The sequence below is a fragment of the Oryx dammah genome, unplaced genomic scaffold, assembly GCF_014754425.2.
Source record: "Oryx dammah isolate SB20612 unplaced genomic scaffold, SCBI_Odam_1.1 HiC_scaffold_21, whole genome shotgun sequence".
Lineage (NCBI taxonomy): Eukaryota > Metazoa > Chordata > Mammalia > Artiodactyla > Bovidae > Oryx > Oryx dammah.
Genome location: NW_024070205.1, coordinates 7,157,708 through 7,170,646, shown reverse-complemented (window position 1 = coordinate 7,170,646; position 12,939 = coordinate 7,157,708). Strand labels below are relative to the sequence as shown.

The following is a 12,939-nucleotide window of genomic DNA, read 5'->3' as shown; positions in this document are numbered from 1 at the left end:
AACAACAGGCCTTCAGACGCTCCTTTTCCAAGTAAGGAGCCAACCGAGAGCATTCTTTCCAGTGTGCACGTCCACCGACGGGGTGTGCATCACTCCCCTTTCTGGAGCCCCCTTGGATTGATGGTCTCACTCTCCAGGAGCCATCATCGCCTCATTAGCAGCTCTGTACTCACTGTTCCTTCTTTCCCATTGCTCTTAAATAGCTTAAAAACACAGTATTCTTAGCCTAAGCTCAGCTATAAGAAAACATCTTTCCCGCCCACCCCTCCTCCCATACACTCCATCCTAACAATTCAGTTCCATCTTCCAAGCCACGTGGAAAGCTCAGGGCCCCCATCTGAAACTCCACTGAAGTCCCACTTCATTTCCTCCTTGACCGTGTAGAAACCTCAGGACCTCGCTTCCCCTGTGTGCTGGGGGCCTGACTGTAGACTCTGAGTTGGGGCGGGGCGGGGGCAGCCTGCTACTGCTGCCTCTTGCTTCTTTGCCTGAAAATCCTCCCCCTCCTCTCTCGACTTCTGTAATCGAGGCCCTTTCAGTGGAGAAAAAAAAAAGAAAACAAATTCTAAGGAGGTTGAAACTTCAATATTGTTTTCACTTGGTTCTAAAGTGATCCCTGCAGGACAATGCCTGGCTTTTAGTTCCTGCTCTGTGGTGTGGTCTTCTGCAAGACCGATGGCCTTCCTGATCTCTTGGGAGAAAATTTCACAGCTGGGGGAAGGGAGGGAGCAGGGCAGGAAGACTACAGATGGAAAAGTTCTTCCTAAAGGCTGCACAGCCTTTGGGTGGGCACTGCCCCAGATCGTGACCCTTTCTGAGCTTCTGGGCTGGTGGCATCCAGCATGGCTATTTATGAGATTCTGGTGAGAGATGCTCAGGCTGTGAGCCTGGGAGGCAGGCATGCTTCACATACTTCTTCCATGGAACATTGCTGTCCTTCTCTCCTTCCCAGGCTCCATCTGGTCACGGGGGCGGAGGGGGGTGCGGGTAGGGGTGGTGGTGGGGAGGGCAGTACTAGCCCCAGACAGAACTTGAAGGCGGAGGAAGCTTATCCTCACCCTTATCGTCACCATATCCCAAAGGGATCCAGTCATCTCCTGACCCCACCCTGCCCGGGGCCCTCTCTCCCGGGACCCTCATTCCTGTCTGTGCTGATCTGCATGGCTTCCTTAGCCGAAGTTTTCTACTTTGAGTCATAGCCACTTAAGACTCTGCTCCAAGGTGCCTTAAAAAAAAAATGAATCAGAAGGGTGAATTGCTTCAGAGTGTCACCCCACTTGATCGGATGTCCCCAAATCTCAGGGGCACCACAGTTGAATCCAAAGGCATTCAACACAATCCAAATGTATATCTTCCAAACCAACAGTAGGTGTCTAAGCCAGACGTGAGTAAACTGGGGGAGATGGACACATGGAGGGGAGAATCTTGGAGCAGCAGGTCTGCCGCCTAAACCCACAGATAATGGCTCTCAACTCTGTTTTTGCGAAGGGCCTTCTTCCTCGGGGTCTCACCTGAGGCCTCTTAGCAAGGATGTGTGGACACCTTGGGGGCATGCTGGGCAGACCTCAGAGCCTTCCTGTGGGACCAAGTATGGCTCTTTCACAGAGCCCAGAGGGATCAGCCCACCCTAAGACAGTTTCTGGGGTTTTCCACTCCTTGAAAGCATGACTCAGAAAGGGCTGTGGGTCTTAAGAGGGAGGGTATCAGTTGGCTCATCTTTCATGAGAATGTGCTCTCGGTCTCCAGGCTGGGGCACACAGAACCAGAGGAATATACACATTGTTTGGCCATAAAGGGGCTAAAAGACCAAAGCTGGGACAGTTTCTGGCCCAGGCCCCACAGTTTCCTGGACTAAACTGCACTTCTCATCATCCCCTGGACTGAGTAGTGCACTGGAAAGAGGTCAGGTTCTGGCTCCAGTCTTGGCTTGGCACCAGTGAGCTGTGCAGCCCTAGGCAGAGTTCTGTATATCTCTGGGCTTTCACCTTTTCCTTAGTAGAAACAGGAAAATGAACTAGATTGGGGTTCCTTGACAATTTTTTTTTTTAAGAATATTCGTCCCAGGAGACTCTGCAACCAAAGTGGATTTGCTATCCACCCCTTCTTGGAGAGTCAATATCCATGTTAGCTTATTAAAGGTTCTGAGAGTTTTAAAGACGCCTGCTTCATGTTCTGTAAGCTGGTGTCTCCCAGCTTTACTAGACTGTAATTGTAAATCCTTTCCTTATGCAACTCCTACAAGCATCCAGAAGATCTAGGCTTGCTCAGAGCCTGCTGGGGAAAGTGGGGACTGGGCCAGCTCTGGTGCTCTGCGATTGCATACTTGAGCAATATGTGACATTTCCAGCAGCCTGCTGTCATCGCTCACAGCCCTGCTCTCCTGTTGTTGCGCGGGCACGTGGCCGGGCCTTGTGCGTGCTGTCAGAACCTATCTCCAACCATGGGCTGCAGCTCAAGTGGCTGGTTTGCTTGCCTGGGCCTGGGCCCTGGACCCGAAAGGCCCCTGGACACTTCTTGATGGACAGACCCTCCCAGGAACACCAGCTGCCTCCCCAGCCCTTCCCCTAATCTGGCGCCTCCAAAGCCAACTCTGCACGCCAGCTTCTGTCCACCCCCCCAAATCACCGAGGAAGGTTGTTTTTCAATTGCCTCCTGCAGTTTACTTCACTCTCAAACCCACATTTAAGTTTAATCAAACCCTGCTGCACTGACAAGCCAGAATTCACAAGCTGCTTAAGGTTTCTTGTGTGCCTCTTGCAGAGGAAATAAAGAGGAAATAAGGGGCTTGGGTTGGTGGCTAAGGGGTCCACACGTGAGTCACTGGAGAGAGCTGGGCGTGTTCCCTACTCTTCACGCGTTTGGTCTCCTCTGCTGAATGGGGCTAACAATCCTTGCTGTCTCCATTTCCCAGAATTCCTGTGGATGTCCAATACCTCAGTGGGCACAAAAGCATGCTGCAGCCTCCCCAGCCATGAGCCCACTTTACAGGCATGGGCATGAATCGCTGGGGGTAGGGGGAGAGGCGAAACAATTGAAATAGGGGTGAGTGCACAGCAGGAGACGTGAGTCTGCTGTTTCCCCAGCGGGTCTCGGCTCCCACGTGCCTCTCAACTGTGACCCCTTCTCACTGTGATTCTAAAGTGCTTGAGGACACATGACGCTTCATACATCGTGGTCCTGAAATGCAGACCAACGATTTTATCTGCTGCTCTCCCAAAAAGGGATCTACTGGGGCACAGAGGGGACCGTGCCCGATCTGGGTTTCTCCGTGGGCTGATCTCCATCGGGGCTTCTAGTTCTAAGCAGCGCTCAAGGGTCTCATTATTTTTTAATTAATTAATTAATTTTGATTGGCGGATAACTACTTTACAATATTGTGATGGCTTTTGCCATACATAACCAACATGAATCAGCGACAGGTATACACGTGTCCCCCCCATCCTGGAGCCCCCGTCCCACCTCCCTCCCTACCCCATCCCTCTGGGTTGTCCCAGAGCACTGGCTTTGGGTGTCCAGCTTCAGGCACTGAACTTGCACTGGTCATCTATTTTGCATACAGTAATATACAAGTTTCAATGCTATTCTCTCACATCATCCCACCTAGGCTTAACTGTGTGTCTGCCACACTTTGCTTTTAAGACCCATTTCCACAGGGGAGGTGGGGGGAGCGGGGCAGGGGATGGGGGGCGTCGTTGGTACCCAAGTGGGGCTCACTCTACTGCACCCCTGGGAGGGTGAGAGGAGGGATCGCTGGGAGTGCGAGCAGGAGGAAGGACCATCTTGAGCTCACGATGGCGTGGGTTACACCACTCGAGAAGCTCTGAGTTATACCACGCTTCCCCTTCCCCACCTCCACAGCCCGTGCAGCGCCCCCACCCCACCCCCCAACCCCATCGCTAGCTCGCTTTCACTCAGGCGGCTGCACGGCCCCAGCCCCCTCGCCCTTGACCATGCGGTTGTAGCGCCGGCTCGCAGCCTGTTTGCAGACAGCCGCCCTCCCTCATTCATGCTGCAGCTCATTCACTCCGCTGCCTCTGGCAGGCTGCGGCTGGGCCCAGGGCTTATTTATTTCTGGCCGCGTGTCTGTGTGTGAATGGGGGACAGGGAGCCAGGGAGGCGCTGTCCTCCTAGAGGGGGATTCATCTCAGTTGCCACCGCCGGGAATTGCACCCAGACCCTCAGGTGTTCGCTGCTGCAGACATCACCCTGGGTGGGTGATGCTTGTGCTGGGCGCTTTACCAGCATTATCTTGTTTAATCTCTCAAGGTAGGGATAGTCAAGCCTATTTTGCAGTGGAGGTACTGACAGGTGGGGATAGTAAGAAAAATGACCTAAATCTAACACAGGAAGGGACAGAGTGGTGCACAAGCCTCAGCCCTTCAGACGCCCCTCAGCAGTCTCCCTGTCCAACCCCCACCCCTCCCCACATGGAACCTGTTGCCTCTTTCCCGGAGTTGGTTGTTGGAATTTCACTTACCTCCGACCTCATCCTCAGGGTGCTCTCCTGTAATCCCACCACCAGACTGATTGCCCCTGGAACAAGTGGCTGGCTCCCATTATCCAGGAAGCCTGGATCTCTCAGCTTTCTCAAATTTACGCCGAGGCTGGACGTCTATCTAATGCCTAAGTGACTCCTGGCTCCAGCTCAAACCTTTTCTCACTCTAACCTTGAGCTTCTTTCCCAAAGTTTTGCCCTGTCTTTCTAAAGAGTGCTCTTGATACACATACAAACACTCACACCCACACCACAGCTATCTGCAGTGTAGTACCATGGAAAGGTCTCTGATTATATCAGAGGATCTGGGTGCAAATGCTGCTGTCATCAAACGGATACGACCGTATCCAGCTTTGCCTGATGAAGCCTCAGAAGAAATGCGACTCGCCCCACCAACTCTATGGGCTTGTCTTAAAGATGATTAATTAAAAGCACATTACTCACTGTCAAGTGTGGTCCCCCATCAGGTATTACTAAGCACTTTGTGCTACGGCCTGTGGGGTCTTGTCTTTGGTCCTAGATAAAGCTTCAGTCAAGTAGGACTGCTGGGGGTCGGACTGTCTCCAGCCTCTGATATAAGAAAGATGGTCTCCTTACCCGAGAGGGAACCCTCTTGACTCCCGTGACCCTTCTCAGAGATTTTCCTCTTCATCGGTTGATCTGATTCCAGAACAAGCAGCTGGCCAGCCATGCAGTGCCGCCAGGGCAGCGGTGAGAGAGCCCCGACAACTGCCTCTGGGAGCTTCAGGGTTAATGTTCGTGCGTCAAAGTTACGTGGAGAGAAGGGCCCCAGTGTGGATGGGGGTGGTGGTGAGTCCAGACCTCCTGTGACCATCCTGACTTGAGAACTGAACTAGGGAAGTTGAAAGACGGAAGGGGAGACAGAGGCGCCCCCGGGGAAGGTGAGGGAGGAGCCGCGTGACCGACAGCGGTGCCTCGGCTGGGTTCTGCATCCTAACGCAGCCCGGGCGCCGGCCAGGAGGGACTGAGGCTGGTCTGCCTTCCTTGGGTCCGTGGAGCCACAGGCTGTTTACTAACCTCCTCCCCACCCCTCCACCCCCGCACTGGCTCTCCTAATCCTCACAACAACTGATCAGAACAGGGCATTTGACAGATGGGTCAGAGGTTAAGAGATGCAGGCAGAGCAGGAGGGAGGGCGGTGAGGATGCTGGCGGTCCTGACACCCTGCACATGGACGGCCCCTCCAGGCACAGAGCTGACAGGGCTGCCCCTGGAATGCGGGCAGGCATGGCAGGCCAGGCACATAGGAATGTTTTGCTCCCCTTTCTCTGCCCAGAAGGGCAGAAGGTTCCCACTCAAACCAGCCCTGAAGTTATGGCCAGATGACTGCCCACCCCTCCCCCCCACCAGAGATTCCCTCCCAGACTTCCATTCAGACTTATCTTCCCAGGCAGCTACAACTTCCCTCTGACACCTCCAGAGTGAGGCAAGACAGGACCTGGGGCTGAAATAAACACCCAAGTTGCTTGCAAGAGTGGCTGTTCAAACCCACTCTCTTGGTGCCAGCAGCCTCCGGCTAAGCGAAGAAGGCTCCCCGGACCAAATAAAGAAGCAGGTTCATCTTACCCAGGGATTCCGAGAGAATGGTCCTCGTGGTCCTCCCACTCCAGCTCCTACAGGTCTGGGAGGCTTAGCGGGCTCCAGCGCTTCCACAATACACCGAATTAAAGGGGAGGAATGCAGAGGTTTTCTTTCCCAGGACCGTAACCAAGCAGCCTTAAAGGGGAGGAAAAGGAGCTAGGGCGGCTTGCTCCTTCGTTTCCTCTGCGTTTCCTACCCTCTGAGCAGACTCAGAAAAAACCCTTTTGCCCAGGGCCCCTTTTATGGTGTGCGTGTGATTGTGTTTGTGTTGACATGTGTGCTGCAGAGAGGGGAGGAATCAAAGGCAAAAACAAAATGACAAAGATTTCCATCGGCCTGAACGCGGCGGTAACAGAAAATCAGAGACTGCCTGCCTCAGTCTCCCTCTTAACCACTCCGTAGCTGGTATATGTTGTTTCAGATACCTTCCTGAGCAGTAAGACATCGATACTAGTTGCAGGTAGAACCCCCCGGGTCTCACTGAACGGGAGGAGAAGCACTTGGATGTCCCGCAGGGGGACCCAGCGCTGGACGGCTTCACCCGGTATCGGTGATACGTCCCCTGTTTCTAGAAGCAAAGCATTCCGATCCCTAAGTCTGCCATCCTCTTTTCAGTCCTAACCTGTTGGCCCCCAAGGAGACCATTCCCCTCCTTCCGGAAACTCTAGGCTCTTAAATTGTGCCTTTCCAGTTTTTATCACTTGGGTTTTTTGAATAAGCAACACATTCCTATGGGTCAGCAATTAGGATTCTATTGAAAGCCATACATAAATGTGTCTCACCGCATCCCCTCCCCATCCGCCCCTTGCCCCCACCCTGCCCTCTATAAGTGGTCGCTTTTATTTCTCCTGTGTCTCTCCAGCATTTCATGCAGATACAAACAACAGAATATATATATTCCTTGCCCCCTTTCTTATGTAAAAGGCGACATCTATTTTCATCTCCACAACCTTAATTCAGGTCCCCTTCTCCTCTCTTGGGTACTGTTGTAATAACCTAGATTCTAATTGGTCCCTGGGTGAAGTAGTCCATTGGGATAGTTAAAAGAGGCTCTGGAGAAGGCTTCTAGATTGGATGCCTGGGTTGTCTATTAACTGGTTGTGTGACCTTAGACAAGTGGCTTAACCTCTCTGTGCCTCAGTTTTCTCATCTGGTCAATGGGATGATCACTGAACTTATTGCATGTACTAGTCGAGTGGAGCAAGGGAGAAGGCTTAGAACAATGACTGGCACTTGGTAGGTTGTCGGTAAGTGTGAGCTACTATTATTCTCTCTCCAACTTTAATTTTTGGTAGAATGATCACCTCAAAAATATCCATTCCCTACAGAATAAAATACAAACACCTCACCCCATCATTGCAGGCATTACAGGATCTGGCATGATACTACCCTGCACCCTACCCCAAGCCCCTCTGTCCACCCAGCCAATGCTCCAGCCACATCATAGGAGACACTGATTTCTAACACACCGCTGATTTCCAGAGCTCCCGACCTTTGCTTCTGCAGCTCTATCCAGGTAGAATGGCCTTTCTTCATTCTCTGCCTATGGAAATGCTATAGATCTTAAAAGCTCACATCAAATGCCATCTCATCCATGAAACCTTCTATGATTTCCTCACCTCTTGAGAAGTAATCACTCCCTCCTCTGTGCTGGTTCCCAAAACTTTTCATCTACTGCTCTCTCTCTTACTCTTTTTCTGCCTTGAATTCTAGTCTGTGTTCCCACTGCTGTCTCCCTGCTGGGACTGAGAGTTCTTAGCAGAGTGATTTTGCCTCTCCTCCCACCCTCTTGACCTCCTTTCCCTAACCCTCCTGTGTCCCAGGACACAGGGTAGGCACTCAGCCAGTGTTTAGTGATGAACCAGATAGGTCCCACCAGAAGTAGAAATGCCTTTGAGAGTCAAATAAATAAGATAGGACTTCTCATGGTAGGTATACTAGTCAGTACTCAATAAATGCTAACTCATCAGTATTGGTCACGAGAATAACAGCATTTATTGCTATGGGTCTAGCTTCCGCTTAGTGCTTAGGTTCTCTGGGTATAGCATCCCTGATGGGAAGCTCTCCTTTTCCTGCTTGGACACTGGAACCAGGGAATTTATTGCTGTATGAGATTGTCTGGTAAGTTCTATGGGCATCAAAGATGTTAGCAGCTTTGTAGGGAGCTGAATTCTGCCTCTCTGAAGTCTCCCCGAGCATGCATATACATCCCCTCACTCCTTAACTGACTCCTTAACTCCAAGCACTGACTCTGTACTAGGGATCGAAGATGGAAGTCAGACTCAGAATCCACACTCATAGAGCTTCTACTGTCCAAACAGGAGCCAGTCCGTTCTGTACTTTGTAACTCAGAATGTGTTGCTCTGTAGTGCAGAGTACTTTGCATTCTGATACCACTTTGAATCGGGCAAGGACCTGTCTGTGAGCATCCCCTGGCCTCCTCCTGCCAGTTCCCTCCCATCTACCTGCACTCTGCTGGTGCTGGTGAGCCACAGCGCTGGGGGTGAGTTCTCAGCTGTGCAAACACAAGTAGGTTCAGCAGGTGTTAGACTGCGTGGAGCACAGTGTCACCTCTTTATGCCGAGTTCAGAAGGCAGGTACTGACTGGGTCACACGCCAGACATCAGAGGTCAGAGCAGGGTCAGAATATCCACTGCTCTAGTACTGACAGACGTGACTAGAAAATGTTTCCCAAGGAGGTGGAAGAGAGCTTTGGGCCTGATAACACGTGCACACTTATGCACACACACATCCATGCTTACAGTTAGACCCCCTTCAGATTCCTGTAAGGGCCTTATCACTATGTTTCCCCCAATCAGCAATTCAACAAAATGTTTATTAAGCATAAACTAAAACACAGACAACAATTGGAGATGAAGCAACAGCAGCTAGGATGCTATTAACTCCCATTGTCACCAGAGATGCAGCCATGGGGAGCCAGCTGCGGGCTCAAGATGTCAGGACAGGTTTCATGGAAAAGTTTCATGGGAGTCAGCCTGGGCTTTAAGGATGAGTAGGACCGGATCTGGAAGCTGTGGTGGGTGGGAAGGGATTAGGGAAACATAGAGCTTGGGACTTACAAGATGCGTGCTGGAGATGACAGCCTGCAGTGCAGCGGGAGATTAGATTGGCCAGGCAGGGTGTTGAAACAGCGGGGGCTTTGGGCTTACCCACCAAGGCAGCAGAGCGTCGCTGCAGGTTCTGAAGCGAGGGTACTGATGGGAGCCCGGCGGTGATATGCTTGATGCTGGGAGAGATCAGAGCCTGGAAAGCCAGCAGAGAAGCTTTGTGGTCACCAATACCTGAGGGAATGGGGGCCAGAAGAGGGAGCGGGAATGGGGAGGAGGAATTGGCCTGAAGGGGGCGCCCTTGTCAGTCAGAGTGTGTCCTCTCACCCCGCAATAGCTGGTGGGTCTGAGCTTATCAAGCTGTTGTTAAGTCCACAGTGACGTTGGCAAAAGGAGAAGTGGTCAGGTGTATCCCCAGGTCCTCACCTCTGCTGCTTCCACGTGGCCACCCTTATCCCTCAAATGAACAAAGTAAGGGGTCTTCCTGTAGTTAGGGTCAGGAGGAGAAAAGGGAGGTGCGCTCATGTGGAAGAGGCAAAGATTCTTGCCTCCCCTTGGTCTGTGCTGTCTTTTATATTTTTTATGCTAAAATGGCCATTTTTAATTTTTGCTTAAAGAGTTAACATGCACTGCACCAACTCTGTTACTAAACTGCCTGAAATCACAAAATGAATTTAGTATTGTAGGTAGAGGAATCATACAGCAAATAAAGGAAAAAGATAAATTCAAAAAGAGGAAATAACAGTAAAGGTCAAGAAATGAGATAGTGGGGGCCGTTCTTTGCTATTTGTCTTTTACATTTAATTATATCTCAGATTGCGCTTTCTGGAAAACAAATGACAAGACATGATGAGGTACCAGGGTGGAAAAGGGAAGGGAAAACAATCTCCATCCATTCATTCATGCAGCGAATATTTGCGAGCTCCTCCTCAGTCCTGGGCGATTAAGCTAGGCTCTGAGCATACAGTAATAAACGCAACAGGCACAGCCTCTGCCCTAATGAATTCTGTGAGTTCTGTGTTCCAGCAGTAACGTCAGATATAGACAAGTACAACTGTGATAAGTACTAAGAACCATTTAGGGCATTAAGAAACTATATGTTAGGGGGATCTTACTAGCCCTGAGGAAGGGCATGTCAAACTGGAGTCTGAAGAAAGAAGAATGAGCTAAAAGAAAAGAACAGCATGTGTAAAGGCCCTGGGGTGGGAAGGAGCCCTGCCTACTGGAAAAGCAGAGAAGTACATTGTGGCTGGGCCGGTGGAGCAGGAGGGAGAGGAACTCCAATTGCTGCTGGTGAAGGCGGAAAAGGAGGAACAGGAGGAACTTGTGCGAATCTTCAAAGTATCATGGGAAGGATAATGAGCAGGGTGGGGCCTCCAAGGAACAAATCCCACTGACATCATAACACATTCCCACCGAAGTTGGTTAATAGAGACCAGAAAGAGCTCAAGGAGTGGGCCTGAGGGGTGGGGGCATGTAGGGAGGGAGTGGAAATGACAGAAAGCAGAGACAGGCTGGCACACAGGTGTGAATCAATGTGATACCTGCTCCTTTAGTATTTATGTTTTTAAAAATACGACGCCAGATTTCTAGTGCTTCCAGGAACAGGCGTGGACTGCATTGCTCCTGCAGCCTGTGGTGTGCTCATTTTTCAATTTGAAAGTGAAAGTGAAGTCGCTCAGTCGTGTCCGATTCTTTGTGACCCTGTGGACTGTAGACTACCAGGCTCCTCCCTCCATGGGATTCTCCAGGCAAGAGTACTGGAGTGGGTTGCCATTTCCTTCTCCAGGGGATCTTCCTGACCCAGGGATCAAACCCAGGTCTCCTGCATTCCAGGCAGACGCTTTAACCTCTGAGCCACCAGGTGGGCTTATAAAAAGTCTTCACAGGCAAAAGGGACCACCCTCTCTGTTCTCCCAAAACCCATCTCTGCAGGGGCATCCAGCTTGCTCCATCTGATACATGTCAAGCTTGGCCCGTAAGTGACAAGTTCTCTAAGGGAAGGAGCCTTGCCTCAGTGACCTCTATAACGACCCTGTTGCCTGGCAGAGAGCCGGTTCCATAAATGTCTTCAAAATCAAAGCACTGAGTAAAACCTAAAAGGAGAGTTTTCTGGTGTGTCCTGAGTTTGACACCATTAATGATGGGCAGAGCAGGAGTTCAACCCATTAGTAACAGGCTACCAGGAGCTGCCTTGTGCACACGCAGAATCCAAAAGAAGATACCAAACAGTTCTTTTCTTCTGGTTTTGTTGCCTCTTGCGATTTCTTTAGGGTCCGCAGGATTGGGAGTTGGGGGGCCTATTCAGTCAGCATCTCTGGCTACTTCCCCATGCCCCCTCCACCTAGGGAGGAAGGTATCAGCCCTTGACACCAGGGCTTTCTCTTTCTTCTTTCCTCTTCCCCATGATTCCTCCATCCTATATACCCTTCCCTCACATCTTTCTATCATTTTCTGCTTTCTATCCTTCTCAGGTTCAGCAAGTCTTCAGTTATATCTAGCTCTAGTTTTGGGTGTGGCTGGGGTGGCTTTGGATACTGTGGGTGGAATGCCTAAAGGTGAGTAGATTTTCACCTGATCCCCTCCTCACATGCTAGCTGTGTATCTATGGCTGAAAGAATCTGTCAGCTTTATTGCCTTGAGTCATATTCCCAAATGAGCCCAGTCTTGGCATATGCCCTGTTCCAGGAAGAAATGGGGGACAGGACAAAGCCTATTTCCCCAGACTTTGGATTTTCGGCTGATGACCTAGTCAGTTTCTATGTGGGAACTTGCTTCTGGTCCCCGGCAGAGATTGCAGGACACTTTGTCCTCCGTGTCCATCATTATCTGCAGTATTTCCATATCCATAGCTGGTGGAATCAATCATGACTCTCCAAGGTCACCAGTGTGACCTTGAAAGACAGTTGGGGGAGGGGTTAAGGGTAGTGGGTAGGCAGTCATGCGTATCATTTGCCTGATTCAAAGTTTTGTTAAGGCTGCTTACAAAGCACCCTATTGTGCAATTTGATTTTAATCTCCTTTTTCTGTTTCTTCTTAACCCTGCAGGGGATGGACAAATAGACTGGCATATAAAACTTATGATGGTGAAAATTTCACTGAAGAATTCAGCCCACATCACCACGTTTACAGAGATGCCCCAGACTGGGGATTAGGTGACCAAACATTGGTTCCCAAAGCATTTTTTCTTCTTTTTTTTCTATCTAAGCAAGCTGGGATTAGTCGAAATCTCAAGGATCTTCCTGTTCTCCTCTGTGAAATTGGGCTAACAGTGTCAGTCTACCCCATGAGTCTGTCAGGGTCAAATGACATAAAACGATTTGTGTGGAATATGAAAAGTAATGCTGTGTCTATTTCCGGTCAAAATAATGTGTCCGACGCCAGGTCCCGTGCCTTGGGCAGAGTTACAGTACAGCAGGGCTGCTCTTGGCTTCTCTGGAGGAAGGTGGGGTAGCCGGGCTCCCTCTGTCCCAGAGCGAGCTGCCACTGCCCTCTAGTGACAGCCTTCTGCCCAGACGTGCTGTCCGCCCTCTGGCTGACGGGGAGAGCAGACCTCTTCCTTGGTAGGACTGTTTCTGACCCATCCTTCGTCAATAAATCCTCACCTCAAATTCTCCATGTGTGTGCTCTGGGTGGGTGAGCGCTGCTCTTTTCCATGCTATTCTACGAACTGACGAGTATGTGTCAGGGGTCTGCTCTGGGGGTGGGCAGTGTCAGGGGTCTCCTATGGGGGTGGGCAGTGTCAGGGGTCTACCATGTGTGATGGGCTGTGTC

At 50.8% G+C, this 12,939-nt stretch overlaps 1 protein-coding gene and 1 long non-coding RNA gene across 2 annotated transcripts in view; one reads left to right on the top strand and one right to left on the bottom strand.

The window, feature by feature from the left end:
- CAMK1G (calcium/calmodulin dependent protein kinase IG) overlaps positions 1-6,176 on the bottom strand; it is a 33,941-nt gene extending 27,765 nt beyond the window's left edge. Inside the window, exon 1 of the mRNA XM_040263084.1 lies at positions 6,083-6,176. The gene's annotated coding sequence lies outside the window, so the exon portion shown is untranslated. The remainder of the gene's footprint in view (positions 1-6,082) is intronic.
- A 5,456-nt stretch (positions 6,177-11,632) lies between these two features.
- Positions 11,633-12,776, top strand: LOC120880016. Its single transcript, XR_005724936.1, has 2 exons — positions 11,633-11,723; positions 12,214-12,776. It is a non-coding gene; the product is annotated as an uncharacterized LOC120880016 (long non-coding RNA).
- The last annotated feature ends 163 nt before the right edge of the window (positions 12,777-12,939 follow it).